Below are 21,581 nucleotides of genomic sequence, written 5' to 3'. Positions count from 1 at the left end.
GACAATTTTTTTCATTTGTTATATTGTTTACGGAGTACTATGTTTACATATTCTGTTGTGCTGCTGCAAGAAATTTAAGGGCAACATGATGGTGCAGCTGAAGAGTCGCTACCTTAATCCCCTGTCCCACATACGTGTCCCTGGCATGCTAATTACACAACCTCGTGGTTGCGTTGAGGCGTGACGGTCCCGCGAAGGTCATGCACGACTTCATGCGCCCACACAGCCGTCTGGAGCACGTGATGTCATTTGAAGATGGACACAAAATGCACCAGTAACTCAGCGGGACCGGCAGCATTTCTGGGGAGAAGCAATGGGTGATGTTTCGGGTCGAGACCCTTCTTCCACCTCTTCATGATTCTCCAGCTTTTTGTGTCTATCTTCAATTTTCTTGGCCCCGCTCTGGGAGTAGAAGTGTGGGCGGATCCGGACCGCAATGGCCGTGAGCCCCAGGCCGAGCTCGGCGATCGTTTGCCTGCTTCTGCTGCTGTTGGAGGTGAGAGGTTGCATCATGCCAGGGTCCTGGGCCTGTCCCACTTCAGTTACGCGACAGACCGGTGGCGCGCGAAGATTTCATTCTCTACAAAATTTCGAAGCGCCGCGTGATATCGCGCACAACTACATACCCCTCCGCGCTTCTCAGTGGGACCGGCCCCGCGCGGCCACACGATGCCCGTGCACCTCAACGCGACGACGAGGTCGCGTAATTTGCGTGCCAAGGACACGTATGTGGGACAGGGCCTTTACTGCACTAGAGACCTGGGTTCGATCCTATCTTTGGGTGCTGACTGTATGGAGTTTGTATGTTCTCCCTCAGGTGCTCCGGTTTCCTCCTACGTTCCAGACATACAGGTTTGTAGTCTAATTGGCTTTGGTAAAATTGGAGATTGGCCCTAGTGTGTTTACGATAGTGTTAGTGTGCGGGGATTGCTGGTTGGATCAGACCATATGGGCCAAAGGGCCTGTTTCTTTAAACTAAATTAAACAAACCGATGAATTTAATTGTTCTGTCTGGGACATATGACAATAAAACATGCTTGACTCATAACTACATAAGTCAGGCAATGGTAAGTTGTGGAGACCTGATTTGATTCTGAAGTTGCAACAGTAGCCAACAGGCTGCTGAAGGACACTGTCCTGACCTCAAGGCTTCTGCACAAACCATTTACACATGCAGTCGTAGCCATTTCCCCTGGACTACAAGACAGCTGAGAAAATGAACAGGGCAGGAAGAATGATGAGTGGAGATAGAGCCTAATTCAGAAGCCGCATCTTGGCCAGTTGCTTAGGGAATAATTCCCTTACCTGAACCTCAGAGTGGTTTGTCGTGTTATTGACTTTTGTGTCAGTAAGAAGATCCCCTGTGAAATTTGTTACTTGCTGCAGCAAAACCTGCAGCCCTCTGATTAGGAACGGGATCAGACTGCCGGTGGTTGACAAGGTGATTATAGCAACACACTATTCTGTTCCCCTGATTCTTCGAAGTTTTGAGCTGGACATATTTGCAGCATCTCACAATTTGCCATTCAAAGAAAGCTGGCTGCATTCTGTGCCCTCTTACTGGCGATCAGTCAACAGAGAGGACACGTGTTCTGTGAAGATTGCAGGATTCGCATAGACTTGGGTACCACTGAAAGCAATAAATAGCGTGGCAGGCACAGCATATCGCCTCGCATCTCCATTGCACGTTATTTCAATTCCCCAATAAGCAACTGTTGTGTGACCATAGATGTTGAGGAGCTGTTATCCTGGCAAAATTCATGCTGCAGAGTTTGCTCTGCTGGTTGCATATGAAGCACCACGCCAAACTGCAGGAGGAGCACTGCAGGAGCCTGGCAGTACGTAGAACTAGTGTTGAAGTTTCTGGCCATCTGTTGCTGACCACACCACCTCTTCATGATGACTCGTCTTGTTACTTTCAATAGAACAGGCTGCAGAAGAGCAGGACGAGGAGGAGACGGAGGAAGAAGCAAAGCAGATGGAGAAAGAGGAAGAGGGGAAGACACTTGGACAGCCTCATTTTACGGTCTGTATAAATTCAAGCAATTTCAATAATCACACCCCTGTTTCTCCATTCAGCAGCTATTTTCCTTCTTGCATTCCCACTGCCACCTGTTCTTTCCAGGTTGAATATAATGGCCAGCTCCATTTGAACAGTTATGCAGCATCTGATAGATTGTGACGTAGAAATAAAAGCCACGGCAAAATAAATGTTCCAAACTATATACTAAACCAAATTATTAAACAGTAGTTGAACACAAAAATAATTGTGTTGTCCTTTCAAATTCATCTTTCCAACACTAATGCTGCTCCTTAATGTTGTTCCAATTGGCTGCAGCATACTGGTAGTTGTTGACTTTCATTGGAGTAGACTGGAGGTGGAGTAATTCTCTCCAGAGATGCTGCCTGTCCCGCTGAGTTACTCTAGCATTTTGTGTCTACCTTCAATTTAAACCAGCATCTGCAGTTCTTTCCTACACAGACTGGAGATGGTCTTGATGGGTGACCTTGAACCTTGGGCGGCACAGTGGCATAGCTGGGAGAGCTGCAGCCTGACAGTTCCAGAGACCTGTTTCGACCCTGACCTTAGCTGGTGTCTGTGTGGAGTTTGCACGTTGTGTCTGTGACCGTGTGGGTTCCGTTCCGGTTGCCTCTCCCATCCCAAAGACATGTTGGTTTGTAAGTTAGTTGGTCTCTGTAAAATGCACCTAGTCTGTAGGCAGTGGAAGAGATAGTGGAATAACATAGAACTATTATGAACGGGGTGATTGATGGTCAGCATGCATTCAGTGAGCTGAGGGAACTGTTTCCATGCTGTATTTCTAAACATTAGATCCTAGGCCCAGGAGATGAAAATCAACAAAAACTGTAGATGCTGCAAATTTGAAACAAAACAGAAAATGTAGAAACAAGGAACACAAAGTGCTGGAGTGACTCAGCAGGTCAGGCAGCATTTCAGGAGAACATAGCGAGATTATATTTTAGGTTGAGACTTCTTCAGATCTGTGGGAAACACTCGGTAGGTCAGGCAGCATTTTGGAAAGAGAATCAACATTAACATTTCAAGTTGAAGACCTGTGGGAGGCTCAGATACTCAACATTGATGTCATAGGTCTGAACTAGCTGCAGACAGCACTAAGGGAACCCCTGGAGTGGCAGTTGTGAAATACTGCCACTATGAGAGGGGTTCATGATCCAATTAGTCTTTGATTTCCTCACGGCAGTGCCTGTACAGCCCTAGTAACCTGATGAATTAAACTCTATCTCCACTTGCCCAATTGCAATGTGTCAAAACAATCTGGCTATCTGGTTTAAGCCGCATTTACAAATTGCACTCTTCTTTGAAGAACAGTTTGCTGGTTAAGGTTTGAGTTTGCATGGCAGAAGTTTATTACAGCACTCAGGCAATGGGTGGTTTCTGCTTGACCTCTGGTTCTTGATTCCCTACTCTGGGCAAGAGACTCTGTACATCTACTTGATCTATTCCTCTCATCTGCTCCTCGTCTTATTGGGGATGGAAGTGGGGGAAATTAAAGGTGCGTTTAAAGGTACATGAAGAGGAATTTCTTTAGCCAAAGGCTGATGAATCTGTGGAATTAATTTCCTCATATGGCAGTGGTGACCAAGCCATTGGGTATGTTTAAAGTAGAGATTGATAGGTTCTTGATTAGTAAGGGCGTCAAAGGTTACGGGAAGAAGGCAGGAGAATGTGGTTGAGAGGAAAAATAGATCGAGACTGTCTACCATGATAGAATGGTAGACAATCTCGATGGGCTCTGCTCATCTCCAGCTCAGAGATCTGATTGTGCATTTAGGGAGAAGTGAGGTGTTCAAAGAAGGGTTGGTTGAAAAGATACTACCAGCTTTGATGATCTTGTGCCCACAGATGGTCATTGACTTTCACATCTACTCCAGTGCTCTTGAGCACTCTATATAAAGTCAGGTAGCAGCTCCTATGGCTTGCTGGGTTGTTGTTGCTGTCTTGGTTATATGCTGCTTGTACTGTGGGTGTCAGGGGAGTGTGTTCGGGAGATGTTCCTGTCACAACACCTGTCCCTATACCTCTTCCCCCCGACTGTCCAGGGGCCCCATCAGTCCTTTCAGGTGAGGCCGAGTTTCGCTTACAACTCCTCCTCATCTATTGTATTTGTGGTTCTAGGTGTGGACTCCAATATATCAACAAGATCAAGCGCAGACTAGGCAATTGTTTTGCTGAACACCTTTGCTCAGTCTGCCTTGGCTTACGGGGGGGGAGGAGTTATAGCGACAAGTGTTGTGACAGGAATATCTCCCCTACAGATCTCCCGGTTGCCAAACACTTTAACTCCCCTTCCCTTTCCCATATTGACCTTGCAGCCTTGTCAGACCTCCACAAGGCCCAACGCAAATTGTAGGAACGGCACCTCATATTTCGCTTTGGCAATTTACAATCCAGCGGTATTAAAATTGTTTCTATAACTTCAAGTAACCCTTGCATCCCCTCTCTCTGAATCCATCTAGGATTTTAGGCCTGCAGTAATGGTATGATATTAGGTATGTTACAAAACCTACCTGAATCGTGGCTGAGCATCTGCCCTACCCCGTGTGTGTGATTTTGGCGCTGTTTAGAGGGGGCGGGTTTAAAACGCGATTTTTACTAGGCTGTTCCAATCGAAAATGTTCAGCCTAGTAAATCATTAACGGAAAATCGCTGAAAGACCCCGTCGCAAAAGGTATTATTAGTTTTTATGGCCTTGTATAATATTTATAGTAGTTTAAAAATCACTCTCTCACTCCGCAACCTCTCGCAGCCCCAGGTTTTTATAAAGCAAACAATTAAAGGTATGTACCTTATTTTTACATTAAATGGGGCTTGTATATAACCCTGTATATAAAGTTTTCTATAGCGAGTAGTTCATTTTGGGCTCTTTATATCCCGCAGTATTTTTCTGGGCACTTGAGGGCACAAATCCAGCGCAATGTGAACATTCTAAACCAGCGCGTTCACAGGAACCCACTAGAAAGCAGATTTAAATTGACTTTAATTTACAGCAAATGAACACTAAATTCCTCCCATGGCCTATAAATTGATGTAAATGAGATTTAAAAATCATGTTTTATTGTGAATGATTTGTGAATATTATTTGGACACTTGGGCTATTTAAAAATGTTAATCATTTATTAAGAAATGGATAGATGTTTAGATCTAGTAATTGAAGTTTGAAATTAGCTACAATTGGGTAACTAACTAATTATATGCTTTAATTTCAGGTCCTCCAAGTAAGACTATTTTATATTTGTTTCAGAATGGTTCAATCTATGATAACTGAAAATTTCATTCAGTTCTCTTAATTTTTAAGAAGGTTATGGGCTTTTGACTGTCCACGATCACAGCTTTTTTGTTATGTCCATAGAAAATCAATAGGGAACAAGATGCTAATTTCCGAGTATGAAAATGGCCATAACTTTTTTATTACTTGAGATATGAAAGTGAATTGGGTGTCAAATTAAACTTATTGTTATGCTTTATCTGATGGGATAAATTGCAGACTTGATTTTTTAAATCTCAAATTTTTGTAACATTGCTAATGATATGATGCTGCATTGAATGTCAGCAGTGAATCCCGATTAGTGGAGATGGTTAAATGGAAGTGGTGGGGGTTGTGGTACATTGAGCAGTGTGAGGCCAGTGCTACTGAAAGTGGAGTATGACATTATAGACACATATACTAACACTGACCACATGTCTGAGGTCATGCATTTCCTCCATTCTAGCAGCCAGGCTCTCAGGGTTTGTTTGTCGCACCAAACTCCAATCCAATCCCAGTGCCTTCACTGGTGTGTCTGAAGGGCCGCATGGCTCCTGTATTTATGGGTCACATCACTTTTTCTCTGCCTCTCTCTATTGGAGAATGCTTCCTTCTACAGTTACCAGGGGTTTCCAGCAAGTTACAATTATCTCTACCAAGAACTCTATTATGTGCTGTAGTGAAAATTGCCCTGCCTTTTCGGAAGTACAAACAGACAATGAATAGCACAGGCAAGCTCTAAGTAACTATCCAATATGATATCAACCCTTCCCCAGAGTTATTACTACTGGCTCGGTACTACAAGCCTTAGGTTGATTAGAGAGAATGAACTGCCTGCACTGGGTTAAAGAGACTTTGGTAATCTTGTAAAAAAAGGTCCTTGCTTTCAGTTTTTAATTCTGTGTTTCAGCTGTAAATCATGAACTTAGAACTTTACTGTTTAGATATTCAGGTTGCATAGTGATTCCCTTCAACCTTGTACTAATCAAAGGCTGCCTCATTAAAACACTTTCTGCTCTACAAATGTGTCCCATGTGTAGTAATAGGTCAACTGGTGCCAACAGCTCTTAAAAGGATGACTGATTACCCTTCAAGTAACCTGTTACCGAAGTGTAATACATTTCTCACAGTTGCAAAGGGTAGCAGGTGAGAGGTACATTGCCTTCCACAAACACCCATCATTTATTTATTTGCCTCTGTACTCCACAATTTGAGATTTGTAATAGAAAAAAATTACATGTGGTTAAAGTGTTCATTGTCAGATTTTAATAAAGGCCATTTTTATATATTTTGGTTTCACCATGTAGAAATTACAGCAGTGTTCATACATTGCCCCCCCCCCCCCCCCCCCCCCCCAATTTCAGGGCACCATAATGTTTGGGACACAGCAATGTCACAGATGAGGTGGCATGTTTTTTGATCTTGGGCTCCTCCGTACTTTTGCTCTTGCTATCACTCTGATATGTTAATCTTCATCTGATCTGTCCGCAAGACCTTTTTCCAGAACTGCGGTTACTCTTTTTTACAGAGAGAATTCTTCTGTCATCAGCTGTGGATGTCTTCCTTGGCCTGCCAGCCCTTTGTGATTAGTAAGCTCACCAGTGCTCTCTTTCCTCTTAATGATATTCCAAACCAGGAGTACAGTGCTGCCGGAGCTCACCGGAGCGCCGCTCCACCTTGGGCACGTCTGTAAAGAAAAAATAAAAAAAAACGGGGAATTTTAACGAGTGTGTGTGTGGTTGGGGTAACCTGATTAAAAGAGGGGGAAGGGGAAGACCCATCACTTGTGATGAGTCTTCCCTGAGGGAGGGGGGACTACTAGGAGCCAGGAGAGTCAGACCACATGCTGTCTGCATCATGGTGGTTGTGGGTCTAGTGCTGCGCCTGGAACTCTGGTGAGGTGACTCTGGCCCGCTGGTGGCTGGTGGAGAGGCGAGGGTTGGCGGAATCGCTAGCGGAGGCCCGAGGGGGGCTGGAGTAGAAATACGGGCAGCAGCATCGGTGGCCCCGGGAAGACACAGTGAAGGTCGATGACAGCGGCTGTGATGACCCCGCCCTGGGAGGTGGTGAGAGGCAACAACAGCAGTGGCCCCACACGGGGAGATGGTGAGATTCGGCAGTCACGGCATTTTCGGTGGTCCAGTCCTGGGTTTGGCCAGGAAGGCGGTGAGGGTCGGAGAGGCGGTGGATGGTGTTGCTGCTCCTCGTGGTGGCCATCTCGGCTTCGTGGTGGACGGGCAAGCAGTGCTGTGGTCGGGCGGTCGAGTCGAGGAGTGTCGGTGGAGGGACTGGGCTGGAGGCGGGCAAGCTTGTGTCCAGATAGACGAGGAAGAGTTTATTGAGGTTGCGGATCTGGTGTTGAATGAAGTACAGTTGTGATCCATTGCAGGGGTGAGTGGTTGAGTGGGTGGGCGAGTTGGTGGGTGAGTGAGTGGGTGGGTATGTGAGTGTGTGTGTGTATGTGTGTGTGAAGGCCCGGAGCTGCGGGAGAGTCAGTGCGAGTTGGTGATGGGCCAGCCACCACCTCTGTAAAACAAAAGCCAAAATAAACAGTGGGTAATTTTAACTAGTGGGAAATTTAATAGTAAGATTAAACGAGAACTTACCAGTTCGAAGTTTGATCTGTATTTTATGAGGAGTAACGTTGAGGGAATACATGAAGAGCCCGCCAGTACACATGCGTGTCATTCTTCAAAGCAGCGGAGTGAATCACAGATACCTGTAATGACTTAAGCATAGTAAGATTAGAGAAAAGATACCAGTCGTGTTTATGATCAAGGGTGGGAGCGGAGGGCATGTATTCCCTCAACGTTACTCCTCATAAAATACAGATCAAACTTCGAACTGGTAAGTTCTGGTTTAATCTTACTATTTTACTTCGGAGTCACGTGAGTGACTACATGAAGATTTCAAAGCTCTGTGATTCAAGCCGTGGAACGAGTCCATCATCACGTCTGCCTTGGTTTTGGGGAGAATAGTGATAACATATTAAACATCAATATGATATATATAAATAACCATAAACCATAAAATGTCATTGCAAAGTGCTTTGAGCGGCTGATCTTGGCTCACCTCAAAGCCTGCCTCCCCCCCACACTGGACCCCCATCAGTTTGCCTACCGGACCAACAGGTCTACAGAGGACGCCATATCGGCGGCCCTACACTCTGCCCTGACCCACCTGGACCACAACAACTCCTACATCAGGCTGCTGTTCATAGATTTCAGCTCTGCCTTTAACACCGTCATCCCAGCCAGCTTGATCACCAAACTCAGTGGACTTGGCATCTCCACCTCCCTCTGCAACTGGACATTGGACTTCCTCACTAACAGACCACAGTCTGTTAGGGTCAATAACCTCACCTCCTCCACTATAACACTGAACACCGGAGTGCCACAGGGCTGTGTGCTCAGACCTCTCCTCTACTCCCTCTTCACCCACGACTGCATCCCAAAGCACGGATCCAACGCCATTATTAAGTTTGCTGACGATACCACGGTAGTAGGACTGATCAGCGACAACGATGAGTCAGCCTACAGGGATGAGATCCAGCACCTGACCACCTGGTGTGCCGACAATAACCTCATCCTCAACTCCAAAAAGACGAAGGAGATTATTGTCGACTTCAGGCAGACCAGAGGAGGCAGTCATACCGCCATCCATATCAACGGGACTGAGGTGGAGCGCGTCTCCAGCTATAAATTCCTCGGAGTGCATATCTCGGAGGACTTGTCCTGGTCCCTCAACACCTCCAAGCTGATCAAAAAGGCACAGCAGCGCCTTTACTTCCTTAGGAGGCTCAAGAAAGCCCACCTGTCCCCCCAGATCCTGACCAACTTTTACCGCTGTACCATAGAGAGTATCCTGACCACCTGCTTCACGGTATGGTACAGCAGCTGCACTGCTGCGGACAGGAAAGCGCTACAACGGGTGGTGAAAACCGCGCAGCACATCATCGGTGCCCCGCTCCCTGCCATGGATGCCCTCCACCGAAAACGGTGTCTGAGTCGGGCTGGGAAGATCATCAAAGACCCCTCACACCCCAACCATGGACTGTTTGCCCTCCTCCCATCAGGGAGGCGGTACAGGAGCCTCAGGTCACGTACCAGCAGGATGAGGAAAAGCTTCTATAACAACACAATCACACTGCTGAACTCGGAGTCCCAACGATAGACTTCTCTGGTCCCTCCGTCCCCCTTTGTTTAATCATTCTGTATTTCCTGATTATTCTGTATCTTCTCTCTTTCTATTTTTTTCTTGTTTTTTCTCTTCATGTACAACTACTACGGTCTGACGCAAAACTGCATTTCGTTGTACTGATACTTGTATTTGTGCGATGACATTAAAGTTGAATTGAATTGAATTGAATTGAATAAAGTTAATAATAATTGATAGCCCCTGTTTTTTGGAGTAAATTATGGTACAGAAACTTAACAATGTTTCTGAAAAATTCCAGTTTCCATTACTGGTTAGTTATAATCTTAGAATGTTCTTTCCGATGGCCATCCTGCAGTCCTGAGGATTTTATCCATGGGAACCTCCAATTTAAATGCTGCCGGCGTTGCTGCAGCCTGGTGGAGTGAGATTTTAACCCAGTTAGTGTTTACACCAACTTTTGTCAATACTATGTTAGCCATTTAGCTGGCCTGGCCTGTTATTCTTTAATGAGGCTGTCTGTCGTTGATGAGAAGTTCCTCTTCTGTGCCACTGATGGTCTTGGTTTGTTCCATGTGTATTTGTAGATGTCTCACAACACAGTAGCAATGTTACAAAATTTTGAGATTTAAAAAATCAAGTCTGCAATTTATCCCATCAGATAAAGCATAAAAATAAGTTTAATTTGACACCTAATTCACTTTCATATCTCAAGTAATAAAAATGTTATGGCCATTTTCATACTCAGAAATTAGCATCTTGTTCCCTATTGATTTTCTATGGACATAACAAAAAAGCTGTGATCGTGGACAGTCAAAAGCCCATAACCTTCTTAAAAATTAAGAGAACTGAATGAAATTTTCAGTTATCATAGATTGAACCATTCTGAAACAAATATAAAATAATCTTACTTGGAGGACCTGAAATTAAAGCATATAATTAGTTAGTTACCCAATTGTAGCTAATTTCAAACTTCAATTATTAGATCTAAACATCTATCCATTTCTTAATAAATGATTAACATTTTTAAATAGCCTAAGTGTCCAAATAATATTCACAAATAATTCACAATAAAACATGATTTTTAAATCTCATTTACATCAATTTATAGGCCAAATGGAAGGAATTTAGTGTTCAATTGCTGTAAATTAAAGTCCATTTTAAATCGGCTTTCTAGTGGGTTCCTGTGAACGCGCTGGTTTAGAACGTTCACATTGCGCTGGATTTGTGCCCTCAAGTGCCCAGAAAAATACTGCGGGATATAAAGAGCCCAAAATGAGCTACTCGCTATAGAAAACTTTATATACAGGGTTCTTAAGAAGCCCCTTTTAATGTAAAAATAAGGTACATACCTTTAATTGTTTGCTTTATAAAACCCTGGGGCTGCGAGAGGTCACGGGTTTAGAGAGTGATTTTTAAACTACTATAACTATTATACAAGGCCATAAAAACTAATAATACCTTTTGCGACGGGGTCTTTCAGCGATTTTCCGTTAATGATTTACTAGGCTGGACATTTTCGTTTGCAACAGCCTAGTAAAAATCGTGTTTTAAACCCGCCCCCTCTAAACAGCGCCAAAATCGTGCACACAGCCTGGGGCAGATTCTCAACGACGATTCAGGTAGGTTTTGCAACATACCTAAACACAGTCAATCATCTGTAGGGTAGGCTCTAAAAATGTTATTTTAAGGCCTGCTGACCCCTGTCTGTTTAGTTCCCTAATTCCTGAATATAGAAGTGTAAGTTGCCAGGTGAACTGGTCAAGTTATCCAGCCTTAATTTGGTAGGGACTGAGTCCTTAGTGCCGTGACCTAAGTCATCAGCATGACAGTTTTGTAAAATGTCAAAAAGCTGTAATGACAGCGCTGTGGCTGGAGCCCAGTTCTTTAACAACGTTAAGACGATGCTGATGTCCCATATTTGGGAATACCCGGTCTTTGGGGAATTCCCATAAAAGTGTCCCTCATAAACTGTTGTTCCGTTCTCTTGCCATAGGTAAGCAGATGGGCCACTTCTGGCACAGTTGATGTCACTAATACTAAGCCCCCGTAGGTTAACAAAGCTGCCAAACAGGCTGGATGATGTATTATGGTTGCAACACATCTCCCATTAGTTTATGTATTTTAGACATTGTCTTTAGGTTGATTGTCTGTGGCCCGCTGTGATCATGTCCATTGCTCTGGCCGTCAGTCCCAGATGTAATAGCGGCGCTTCCAGACTCTATGATTTAAGCGATTTATATGTTCATGGCACGGGTGGTTTTCCCCATACTTCATCGTCTGTTTTGGATGGTGCTGCATGGTTCTGATCTCATTCCCTGTACCACCGAGAACCATGGTTGGGTAGGTCAGTCGGGTACTATTAAAACACCAGACGCAGAGTCTCGTAGTATTTCCCTTAGTACCCCCCCCCCCCGATGTGGTTGCCAAATTGTGTTGGCCAGATTGTTACATGATGTAGATTCCCTTTCACCCATGTGGTTGATATGTGCTAACACAGTAGTGTTGTTAATTTATAATCTAATAACCTGTTTAATATATTCCAGAGCAACATGATTTTAGGCCATGAAAAAACACCCAACATTTCCAGGTAGTTATGCCCAGTGTTAGTAATAATGATGCTTCCTGTGTATTCCATCTTCCTCCACAGCTGGAGATGGAATTGGTAACACACCATCCTAGTGCATAGCATCCATATGTAGGACCATAGACTGGTTGCTGACAATGATAGGATTGGAGCAATGCCCAATGTTATCTTTCCACCATTTAGTTCCAATATGGCTTCTGTATGGCTTCATCATTCTATCGAAATGATCACCATTAATTTTAAGAGCTCATATTTTGGCCCTCTGTAAATCTTTATAAAGTAAGGGTCTGAATTATGTGGCTGGAAACCATATGTTGCCAATATTCTTGCTATCAGTCTGATGGATGGTTTATCCTCATGGAATGATTTTGCTGCATGCCTCTATTAAGGTTGTAACCTCTGTTGGCAAAGTTACTGACATGAGGAACTGAGTTAATGGTGAACCCCAAATAATCCCTTTAGTTTGAAGGCTTTAATTTTGATTTAATTGGATGGATAATGAATCCTAGTTTCCAAATAATTGTTAAGTGGCTGTTACCGTTTGTTCAGCCCGTCCTAAGTTTCCGCACAATTAGTATGTCATCCAAAGAAGCCATTACCATTGTGTGGCTGGTTGTTATATTTTGTAAATAACCTAGGTGCTAATGTAAACACATTAGGTAGTGCTCTATACTGCTAGAGCTGAGCCATCCAATTAGATAAAAATAACGTCCGTGGTCACCTGTTATGGGTACTGAAAATAGTAAGCATCCTTTGAATCAATGCTTGCCATTTTCATTCTTAAAACAAATATACTTAACAATAGAAAAGGTTTCCGTTCTTAAAACGAATATATCGTGTTCTTTATTTCTTATTTTTTAAAATCTTTTCTTATTATTTATTTATTTATTTATTTATTTTTAATATATGGTCCCTAGATAAGGGACATATCAGATATTTAAACTGATAAGAACAGATATTATACTTGATCTTAGCCAAAAAGCCGAGATCTGATCTATGTTTGATGCGTCAAGCGCCATATCCTATTTTGTTAGGAAGGGAATGCGTAGATAATAATTCTTCCCTTGTAATGCAGCTAAAAACCCCATCTGTTGCTGATGTCCAGTGTCTGTATCCCATATGACATATTTGGTAATTGGTGATTATGTCTGGATACGAGTAGATCGGCATCTGGTGTTCCATATCATGTAGAAACATCAGCAAATACTATAGCCCAATATCCATTTGGTGTTCTCCAAATTCCTCTCTCGATATATCAGCTGGACTAGAAGATTATGTGTTGTAAAATTCTATTGTGTATCCCCGGATACTGTTTAAGATATGAGTGTCAAAAAGTTATTTATTCGATGTCTTCTCGCACCAACCTCCTTGCTTCCTTCTGGTTTTACTGTTTTCTTCTGGATCCCCGAGGCCGTGTGTTGTGGGTGTACACATCTTCAGACATAGGGGCGATACCTTTGAGGATGATGTTTGGACGTTTAGATGAGCTCCAATTTGGCTTCATTGTCCAACTCCTTGACCTTCTAGATCGGTCACCTCCAAATAAAAAGATTTTGCTAGGAGGTTTCGGGTTTACACAGGCCCGCGTCAATCCCGGTTGGATGTAACCAGATGCATAAATTGATTAGTTTAGTACATTCAGGGATTTACAATCCCCAGTGGCAAGTGACAGCTATGGTGTCAGCTAATGTTTGCCCCTGCAGTAGATAGAAAACATATGGTCTATGCTGGCTTCTAACCTGGTTTGTAGATCTTTCCCAGTTAGCTTTACTCACAGCTGTACTGTTGTTCCCCCTGAAACATAGACAGACATTCCCGTGTGACTTCCAGATGGGAATGGAATTTGTCAGTAAATTTTTGGACTGCTAAATCCTTCAGTCACAACATAAGTATTCCTGTATTTCTATCAGGAAAGGACCAATAATGCACTCTATGTACTTTGTGACTTAGAAAAGGCATCACCTCATTATTACAGCTCTTACATCTGTTTACCTTTCCAGGGTTTGCCCTAGACTTGATCCCAGCACTCTTCTGACAAAAGAGTCTACTGGGGGGAGAGAAGCATGATTATAGCCCTATAGAAAAGGTGCTGCTTCCTTCTCCCTGAGTCTGTCTTTTCCTCAAGCACTTCCCTGTAATAGTAGAAGTGAGATACAGCCCTGTATAAGGTGCTGTTATGGGACTTACCCACTCGAGGATTTGTTCTTCTTTTTTGGACCTGCATCGCTGCAAACACGGTATGTTCTCGCAGGTGCAGGTCCCGCAGTGTCAACGCGTTGCAGTGCTCACGGGCACTGAGTCCCCTGTAGTGCCGTTGGCCTGCGGTGCTCCAAAGCGCGGTGCAGTGCTCACGGCACTGAGCCGCCCGTACTACCGTTAGCCTGCGGTGCTCCAACGCAGTTCAGTCCTCTCGGGTAGCTGGCCGCTCGCAACCGCAGGTATGGTAGTTTTAACGCGGTGCAGTGCTCCGCACTGTGCCGCTCCTTTCCCACTTGGGCCTGCGGATGCTCCAACGCGGTGCAGTCCTCTCGGGGAACTGGCCGCTCGCGACGCAGGCCCAGCAGCTCCAACCCGGTGCTCACGGACACCGACCGCTTGCTGCTATTTTTTGTTTCTCAGCCCCAAGGACCCATGTAGTGTAGGTCCTTGGGCTGTTGTCCGAGTCGTCAGATTGACGGCTCCGGAGTGCTCCATCGGTTGTCGGCGACCCGTACCCTTGCTGGAGCTGAAGTCGCACCGGCTCCCGCTAAGGGAGATTGTCGTGCCATCGGCCGTTGCTAGCTGCCTGCTCCTATATAGCAGCTCTCCCCCGCCAGCTTTCCACAGCCTTCCTGTAAACAAAGGTAAGTAAAAAAGAAATGAAGTTCTCTTACCTACTGTTGCAGGTTTCCAAAACTGCCGTTTGCGAGGAACGTCCTTCCTCCCCCTGTGACTCGTTGCAATGCGTGTAGCGATAATGACACGCATGCGTACTGGCGGGCTCTTCATGTAGTCACTCACGTGACTCCGAAGTAAAACAGCGGATTTTAACACTGAATATCGGTTCATTAACACAATTGTTGTGAAATGTTACCTTGCTCGCTGGGCACATTAATAACTGAGCTGGTTCAATGCCAACAGAGCACTACCTGATACTTTGTTGTGATAAGAGCGATACATAAAGACCCATTTGTAACATCCAAACAGATGGCAGTACTCTGTATATTCCACCTCCACTTGTAACTCCCGGAGACGCAGGCTGCTCGCCTTCACTACTGAACAGAATTTAGTGAATGGTGACACGAGTTTCGAATGCCCTGTGTGTGGGTGCGGATTCAATGCCCGTTTTCTCACCCAACCAAGTGCATCTTCCCTACGATGTGATGGGGATGGAGGGATCTGGGGAGGGGTGGGGGGAGAGCCGAGTCTGCGGGAAGATCCCCGCACAAAGACTTCCAACTGTAGCACATAGACCCCCGCACCCCAACACACACACCTCACCACCTCTCCCCCCATGACCAGCTTCCGTCAGCACCTTTCCCACACAGAACTCCCCCTACCCTCACCACCCCTCCCGCACCAGGACCACAAGTATTGCTTCAGACCCCTGAACACAAATTACGCCTGACCGTGTGTGGAAATTATTGTGAAACTTCTCATTGGTGGCATTTGGTAAGTAGGTAATTAGTTGTAAATTGGTAAAATACATGATTACTGTCTTTTTCTTTACCTGCTTGATAATTATATTTCATGATAATTAGAGAGTGCAACCGTGCAATATCTTGTCATATTATTAAACAAACTATTATATGTTTTATTGTACTCGTTATACACTGGGATGTAGTGCTAGACTATAATCTTGTTCCTCTTGGGAGACTAGCTCCACCCTCCCCCCTCCCCCCGCCCATGGAAAGTGAACAATAGACAAGAGGTGCAGGAGCAGGCCATTCGGCCCTTTGAGCTAGCACCGCCATTCACTGTGATCATGGCTGATCAATCACAATCAGTATCCCGTTCCTGCCTTCTCACCATATCGCCTGACTCCACTAACTTTAAGAGCTCTATCTAACTCTCTCTTGAAAGCATCCAGAGAATTGGCCTCCACTGCCTTCTGAGGCAGAGAATTCCACTGATTCACAACTCTTTGGGTGAAAAAGTTTTTCCTCATTTCTGTTCTAAATGGCCTACCCTTTATTCTTAAACTGTGGCACCTGGTTCTGGACTCCCCCCCGCATCGGGAACATGTTTCCCAGCATGTCCAATCCCTTAATAATCTTAAATGTTTCAATACGATCCCCTCTCATCCTAAATTCCAGAGTATACAAGCCCAGGCGTTCCATTCTATCAACCTATGACAGTCCCGCCATCCCGGGAATTAACCTCGTGAACTTATGCTGCACTCCCTCAATAGCAAGAATGTCCTTCCTCAGATTTGGTGACCAAAATTGCACACAATACTCCAGGTGTGGTCTCACAAGGGCCCTGTACAACTGCAGAAGAACCTCTTTGCTCCTATACTCAACTCCTCTTGTTATGAAGAGCAACATGCCATTCGCTTTCTTCACTGCCTGCTGTACCTGCATGCTTACTTTCAGTGACTGATGAACAAGGACCCCCAGATCTCGTTGTACTTCCCCTTTTCTCAACTTGACACCATTCAGATAATAATCTGCCTTCCTGTTTTTGCCAGCAAAGTGGATAACCTCACATTTATCCACATTAAACTGCATCTGCCATGCATCTGCCTGCTCACCCAACCTTGGGGGGGGGGGGGGGGGGGGGGGGGGGGGGGGGGGGGGGTGAGAGTGCAGTGGAGAGATACGTTTTTTGGCCTTCCATCACAGCGATGTGATGGATGTTTATGTAAATTATGTTGTGTCTTGGGTCTATTTGTTTGTAATGTATGGCTGCAGAAACGTCATTTCGTTTGGACCTCAAGGGGTCCAAATGACAAACAAATTGTATTGTATTGTATTGTATTGTAAATCTGCAAATTTGCTAATGAACATTGGAAAATGATCACCAATGCGCCCATGATTTCTAGAGCCACTTCCTTAAGTACCCTGGGATGCAGACCATCAGGCCCTGGGGATTTATCAGCCTTCAGTTCCATCAGTCTACCCAACACCATTTCCTGCCTAATGTTAATTTCCCTCAGTTCCTCCGTCACCCTAGATCCTCTGGCCACTAGCACATCAGGGAGATTGTTTGTGTCTTCCTTAGTGAATACGGCTCCAATGTACCTGTTCAACTCGCCTGCCATTTCCTTGTTCACCTTAATAAATGCACCTGTTTCAGTCTTCAAGTGTCCAACTTTGGTCTTAACTAATTGTTTCCTCTTCACATACCCTAAGAGTGATTGTGGGACATGCTGGTCAGTGGAGTGACTGTAGGGTGAGTGGTAGAATATTGCGTTGAGGGAACAGGGCTAGTAACATATAATATTTTCACTTGATAAACCGAAAAATATATATACAGTAGAAAAAAATATACCTGTAATGCTTTCAGAATTAGAAGACATGTATTCCACAGTTTTTCATCTTTTTGGTCACACACGTGACTAAGAATGGACCAAATGACACCCCTGTTTGACAGCTCCGGCACCTCAAAAATTAGCACTGCAACACTGTTCCAAACAGTTCGCTTTGGTAAGCCTAAGGTTTGGCTGATGACTCTAACAGTTTTATTCTTGTTTCTCAGTCTCATAATGGCTTATTTGACTTTCATTGGCACAACTTTGGTCCTCATGTTGAAAAACTGCAATAAAAGTTTCCAAAGGTGATGGAAAGACTGGAGGAAAGACTAGGTGCTGAGAGCTCTTTTCTACCTGCATTAAGGAGGCATTTTCACCCCTGAGCAATTACAAGCACATGTGAAGCCATGTTTCCCAAACTTTATGGTGCCCTGAAAAGGGTGGGACTATGTATAAACACAGCTGTAATTTCTACATGATGAAACCAAAATGTATTTAAAAAATCCCTTTAATAAAATCTGACAATGTGCACTTTAACCACATGTGATTTTTTCTATTACACATCTCAAATTGTGGAGTACAGAGGTAAATACATAAATTATGGGTCTTTGTCCCAAACATTATGGAGAGCACTGTAAGTGTCTTCAATATTCAGCAATATTAGTTCAGTGGTCCTGTGATAAATACCCTCTTTTACAGATCGGGGGTTGCAAACAGCCAGATAAATGGAAATTACAGCATTTTTTCCATCTCAAGCAGAACTTAACTAGCGAAGCAGGTCAGAGACTTACAAGGCCACCAAGGGTTTCCAGTCTGAATATGCTGATGTGCCATGATTTTAAATGCAGGTTTATAAACCAACTTAATTGCACTTCACTGTGAACAATCTCAGTGGGAGAAAGTACAACATATTATAAACAGATTAATCACAATGCTCAGGTTGTACCAGGCTGATCTATAATATTGAATTTCAATGTGTTTACCTTGTAATCCTTTAATTACAGGACGAAGCAAGCAGGCAAGTAAGTAGACATTGTGTTGAACATTACATGTTAAGAAACTAGTGGCTGATGACCAGGACACCAGACCTCTTCAATTCATCCTTTTTGTGTGAGCTTTCTGCTTTCAGGCAGAAAGCTGCAGCTAAAAAAGAGGCAGCACTTGCAGTATGAAAGCCCTCCAGAGGTTATGGCCAGCAGAAACATATCTTTCAATTTTTCTATTTTTTACTTAAAGTACTATTTTTGCTTTTAGCGTCCCATGCATGGGAGAGGAATGAAAATAAGCTTACTTCAATATTTCTGGGTCGTGCAAATGTTGCTTTCTAAAATTATTATTTATTCTAATTACATATATATTTTCTTATTATGCTAATACCCACTTGGGTAACTCAAGGTAGACTAACCTTATTACCATTTTGCAAAACTAAATTCCAAATCTTCAATGATGTGAACTATGAACATAAACAGCATGCTTTTTGCAATGTAATACGCAATCCACAATTCTGCAGATGAAGTCTCATTCGTCTAGGTGACGCCATGCTGTGATCAGATACTTTTAATTCCCGATGAGTGAATTCCCCTTTATATGCTCTTGTTTATTCAGGCATTAAAGCAGCAATGGAATTCATTTAATTTGAATGAGCTTGTTTCTTTTAAAATCTGTTAACAGAATGCCTCTGGAAATGTAGTCTTTGACTTGCAAAGGCTCTGTAGTTTTCCTAAAAGCAAAACCACGTGTAATGTAAATATTGCCATGCTCCAAATTTCAGATTGTTCCATCAGTTTTGAAATACATTATTTATATAACTCTGCTTTATTTTACTGGATTTTGTGTATCCTTGGTGGTTTGCTACAAAGAATATTAGGTTGCTGCGTATTTATAAACCAAGGTTATGAAGGACTGCACATACATTTATGGACTTTATGATAAAATAATAGAAGAATAATACATCTTGCAGACTTTGGAAGATCTCAATATTGAGCTATAATCATTGAAATCAACCCGAAAGAGAACATTAATATGTGTTTTGAGGGAATGCATTTATATAATTTAACTATATTATTCATCATTGTTAACAGAAAACATAAGAAAATTAAAACAAAACTTTCATCAACTGAGTAAAACCAGGTTTGAATATCAATTCATTTTGTGTCATTGCTAGACTCCCTTCAGGCTACCAAGATCCTTTCATTTTGGTCTTCAGCCATCATTGAAACAGAGACCTGTGACATCCACTATAATTAGACATTTTTGCTTCCTTGTAACAATATATCAAATTCTCACAAACGTTGTAGAGTTGTAATCATAGAAGCATACAGAACAGAAAGAGATCCAAACACTATTGGCTCTTAAGTTCAGAATCCCCTTGATGACAGAGGTTAAGTCAATGAGCAGTGAAACAGTCTCTTCTCTCCAACTTGCCCATGCCAACCAAGATGCCCCATCTAAGCTAGTCCCATTTACATTTGTTTGGCTTGTATCCTTCTAAAGCTTTCCTATCCATGTACTTGTCCAAATGTCTTTTGAATATTATTATTGTTATTATACCTGCCTCAACTATTTCATCTGGCAGCTTGTTCTATGTACCCACCATGTACCCACGTGTGAAAAATGTGGCTTCTCAGGTTCCAATTAAAATTTCCCCCTTTTATTTTAAATCCATGCCCTCTATGAATACTGCAACTTCAGATTAGTTGCAGGATCCTTGATACAGTAAAGGTAAATGTTTTCTGATCTTGCCTAATTTATCTTCAAATATTGTGCCCTATTAATAGGATCCAGTGCTCATTTCATCACATCCCTTCACCTACCTTCCAATCTTCTCAAATGAATCAGGACTAGATCGAAACATTCATACATCTTATCTCACTCTTAAAAAGGTAGCAGTGTCACAAGGTTTACATCGCATAAAATGGAACCTATGCAGGCATCAACATTACCCAACCATAGTCCAAGAAATTCAATGACATAGCTGCCTCAGCCTGGAGAAGATGGTGCATTGGTGGAGGTGATTGGAATGAAAAGGTGAGAACTCAATAGGTGTGAAAGGGAAAAAAGCACACATCCATGTTGAAACACATAGATAAGATAATGTTGTTGAGATGATGATCAGCGGCAGAACTGAGGGAATCAATAGTAAAAATTTTAACATACCATATCCGCAATCTTTCCCCCGTCTCCATCAACCCTTCTCCTATAATGCCTGAGCAGTTGTATAACAGTGTGAGCACCTCTGCCTTCTTCCCTTTCACAACAAATCTAGCCTGATATACATTGAAATGTGAATCTTGGTTTGTTTTTGAATTATATTTCTCGGGAAGAGGTTGCGATATACTGTACATGAATGTGAACTCAACTTTAAAAACAGTGTGCAATTTATTGTTTGACTTTTGATTCATTGGTTCTAGCCTCCGCTATTAGTTAGCTGTTGACTACAGACATTCCTCTTTTATGACAGAGGTGTGTTTCTGGAAAATGTTTTGTCAAGTAACATTTTGTAAAATAAAATTTGGACAACATGCAATGTGGACAATTTAGTACAATGTATTCCTAAGGTTGGAGAATGGCATATTAATCAGTGTAAAGTTGTAGAGAGATACAGCTTGGAAATAGGTCCTTTGGCCCTATCTGAGCCAACTATCAACCACTTGTCTGCAGTAATCCTATATCTCAGATTTTTACTTTCCCTGTATTCTCATGAACAATCACCAGATTCTATTGTTAATCCTGGCTAAATTGGAGCAACTAGGACGTCAAAATGGGGTTATGTTTCAGGGTTGCTGGGAGATTTGGTCAAATTGGAATTGCTCTCTGCGGAGCTGGGACAAGCTGAGGAGAGGTGCCTGAGTGTTTGGAGCTTAGATACAATTTGCAAGCAAAGAATGGGGAGATCTGAAAAACCTGTCAATTTGGTGCAAAATGCATAGAATGGATTGGATGGCTGCAAACCAGACATACACCTTGTAAATAGTTGTAAATAATGTTGCAGAGTTTGATTTTGCCAAATGTTGATTGAGTTGAGTTGTTGAGCCTTGTCTGGGTTTTCTGTAAATCAGGGTAAATGTTTCTAAGGTTACACAAAAAAGCTGGAGAAACT

General features: G+C 43.2%; 1 pseudogene; it reads right to left on the bottom strand.

Annotated features, from left to right (window-relative positions):
- Window positions 1-12,917: 12,917 nt before the first annotated feature.
- LOC129701904 (U2 spliceosomal RNA) lies at window positions 12,918-13,024 on the bottom strand (annotated as a pseudogene).
- Between the last annotated feature and the right edge of the window lie 8,557 nt (window positions 13,025-21,581).

This window comes from Leucoraja erinacea, chromosome 11, assembly GCF_028641065.1.
Source record: "Leucoraja erinacea ecotype New England chromosome 11, Leri_hhj_1, whole genome shotgun sequence".
Taxonomy (NCBI): domain Eukaryota; kingdom Metazoa; phylum Chordata; class Chondrichthyes; order Rajiformes; family Rajidae; genus Leucoraja; species Leucoraja erinaceus.
The sequence above is the reverse complement of the archived record's forward strand: the minus strand, read 5'-3'. Positions and strand labels throughout refer to the sequence as shown.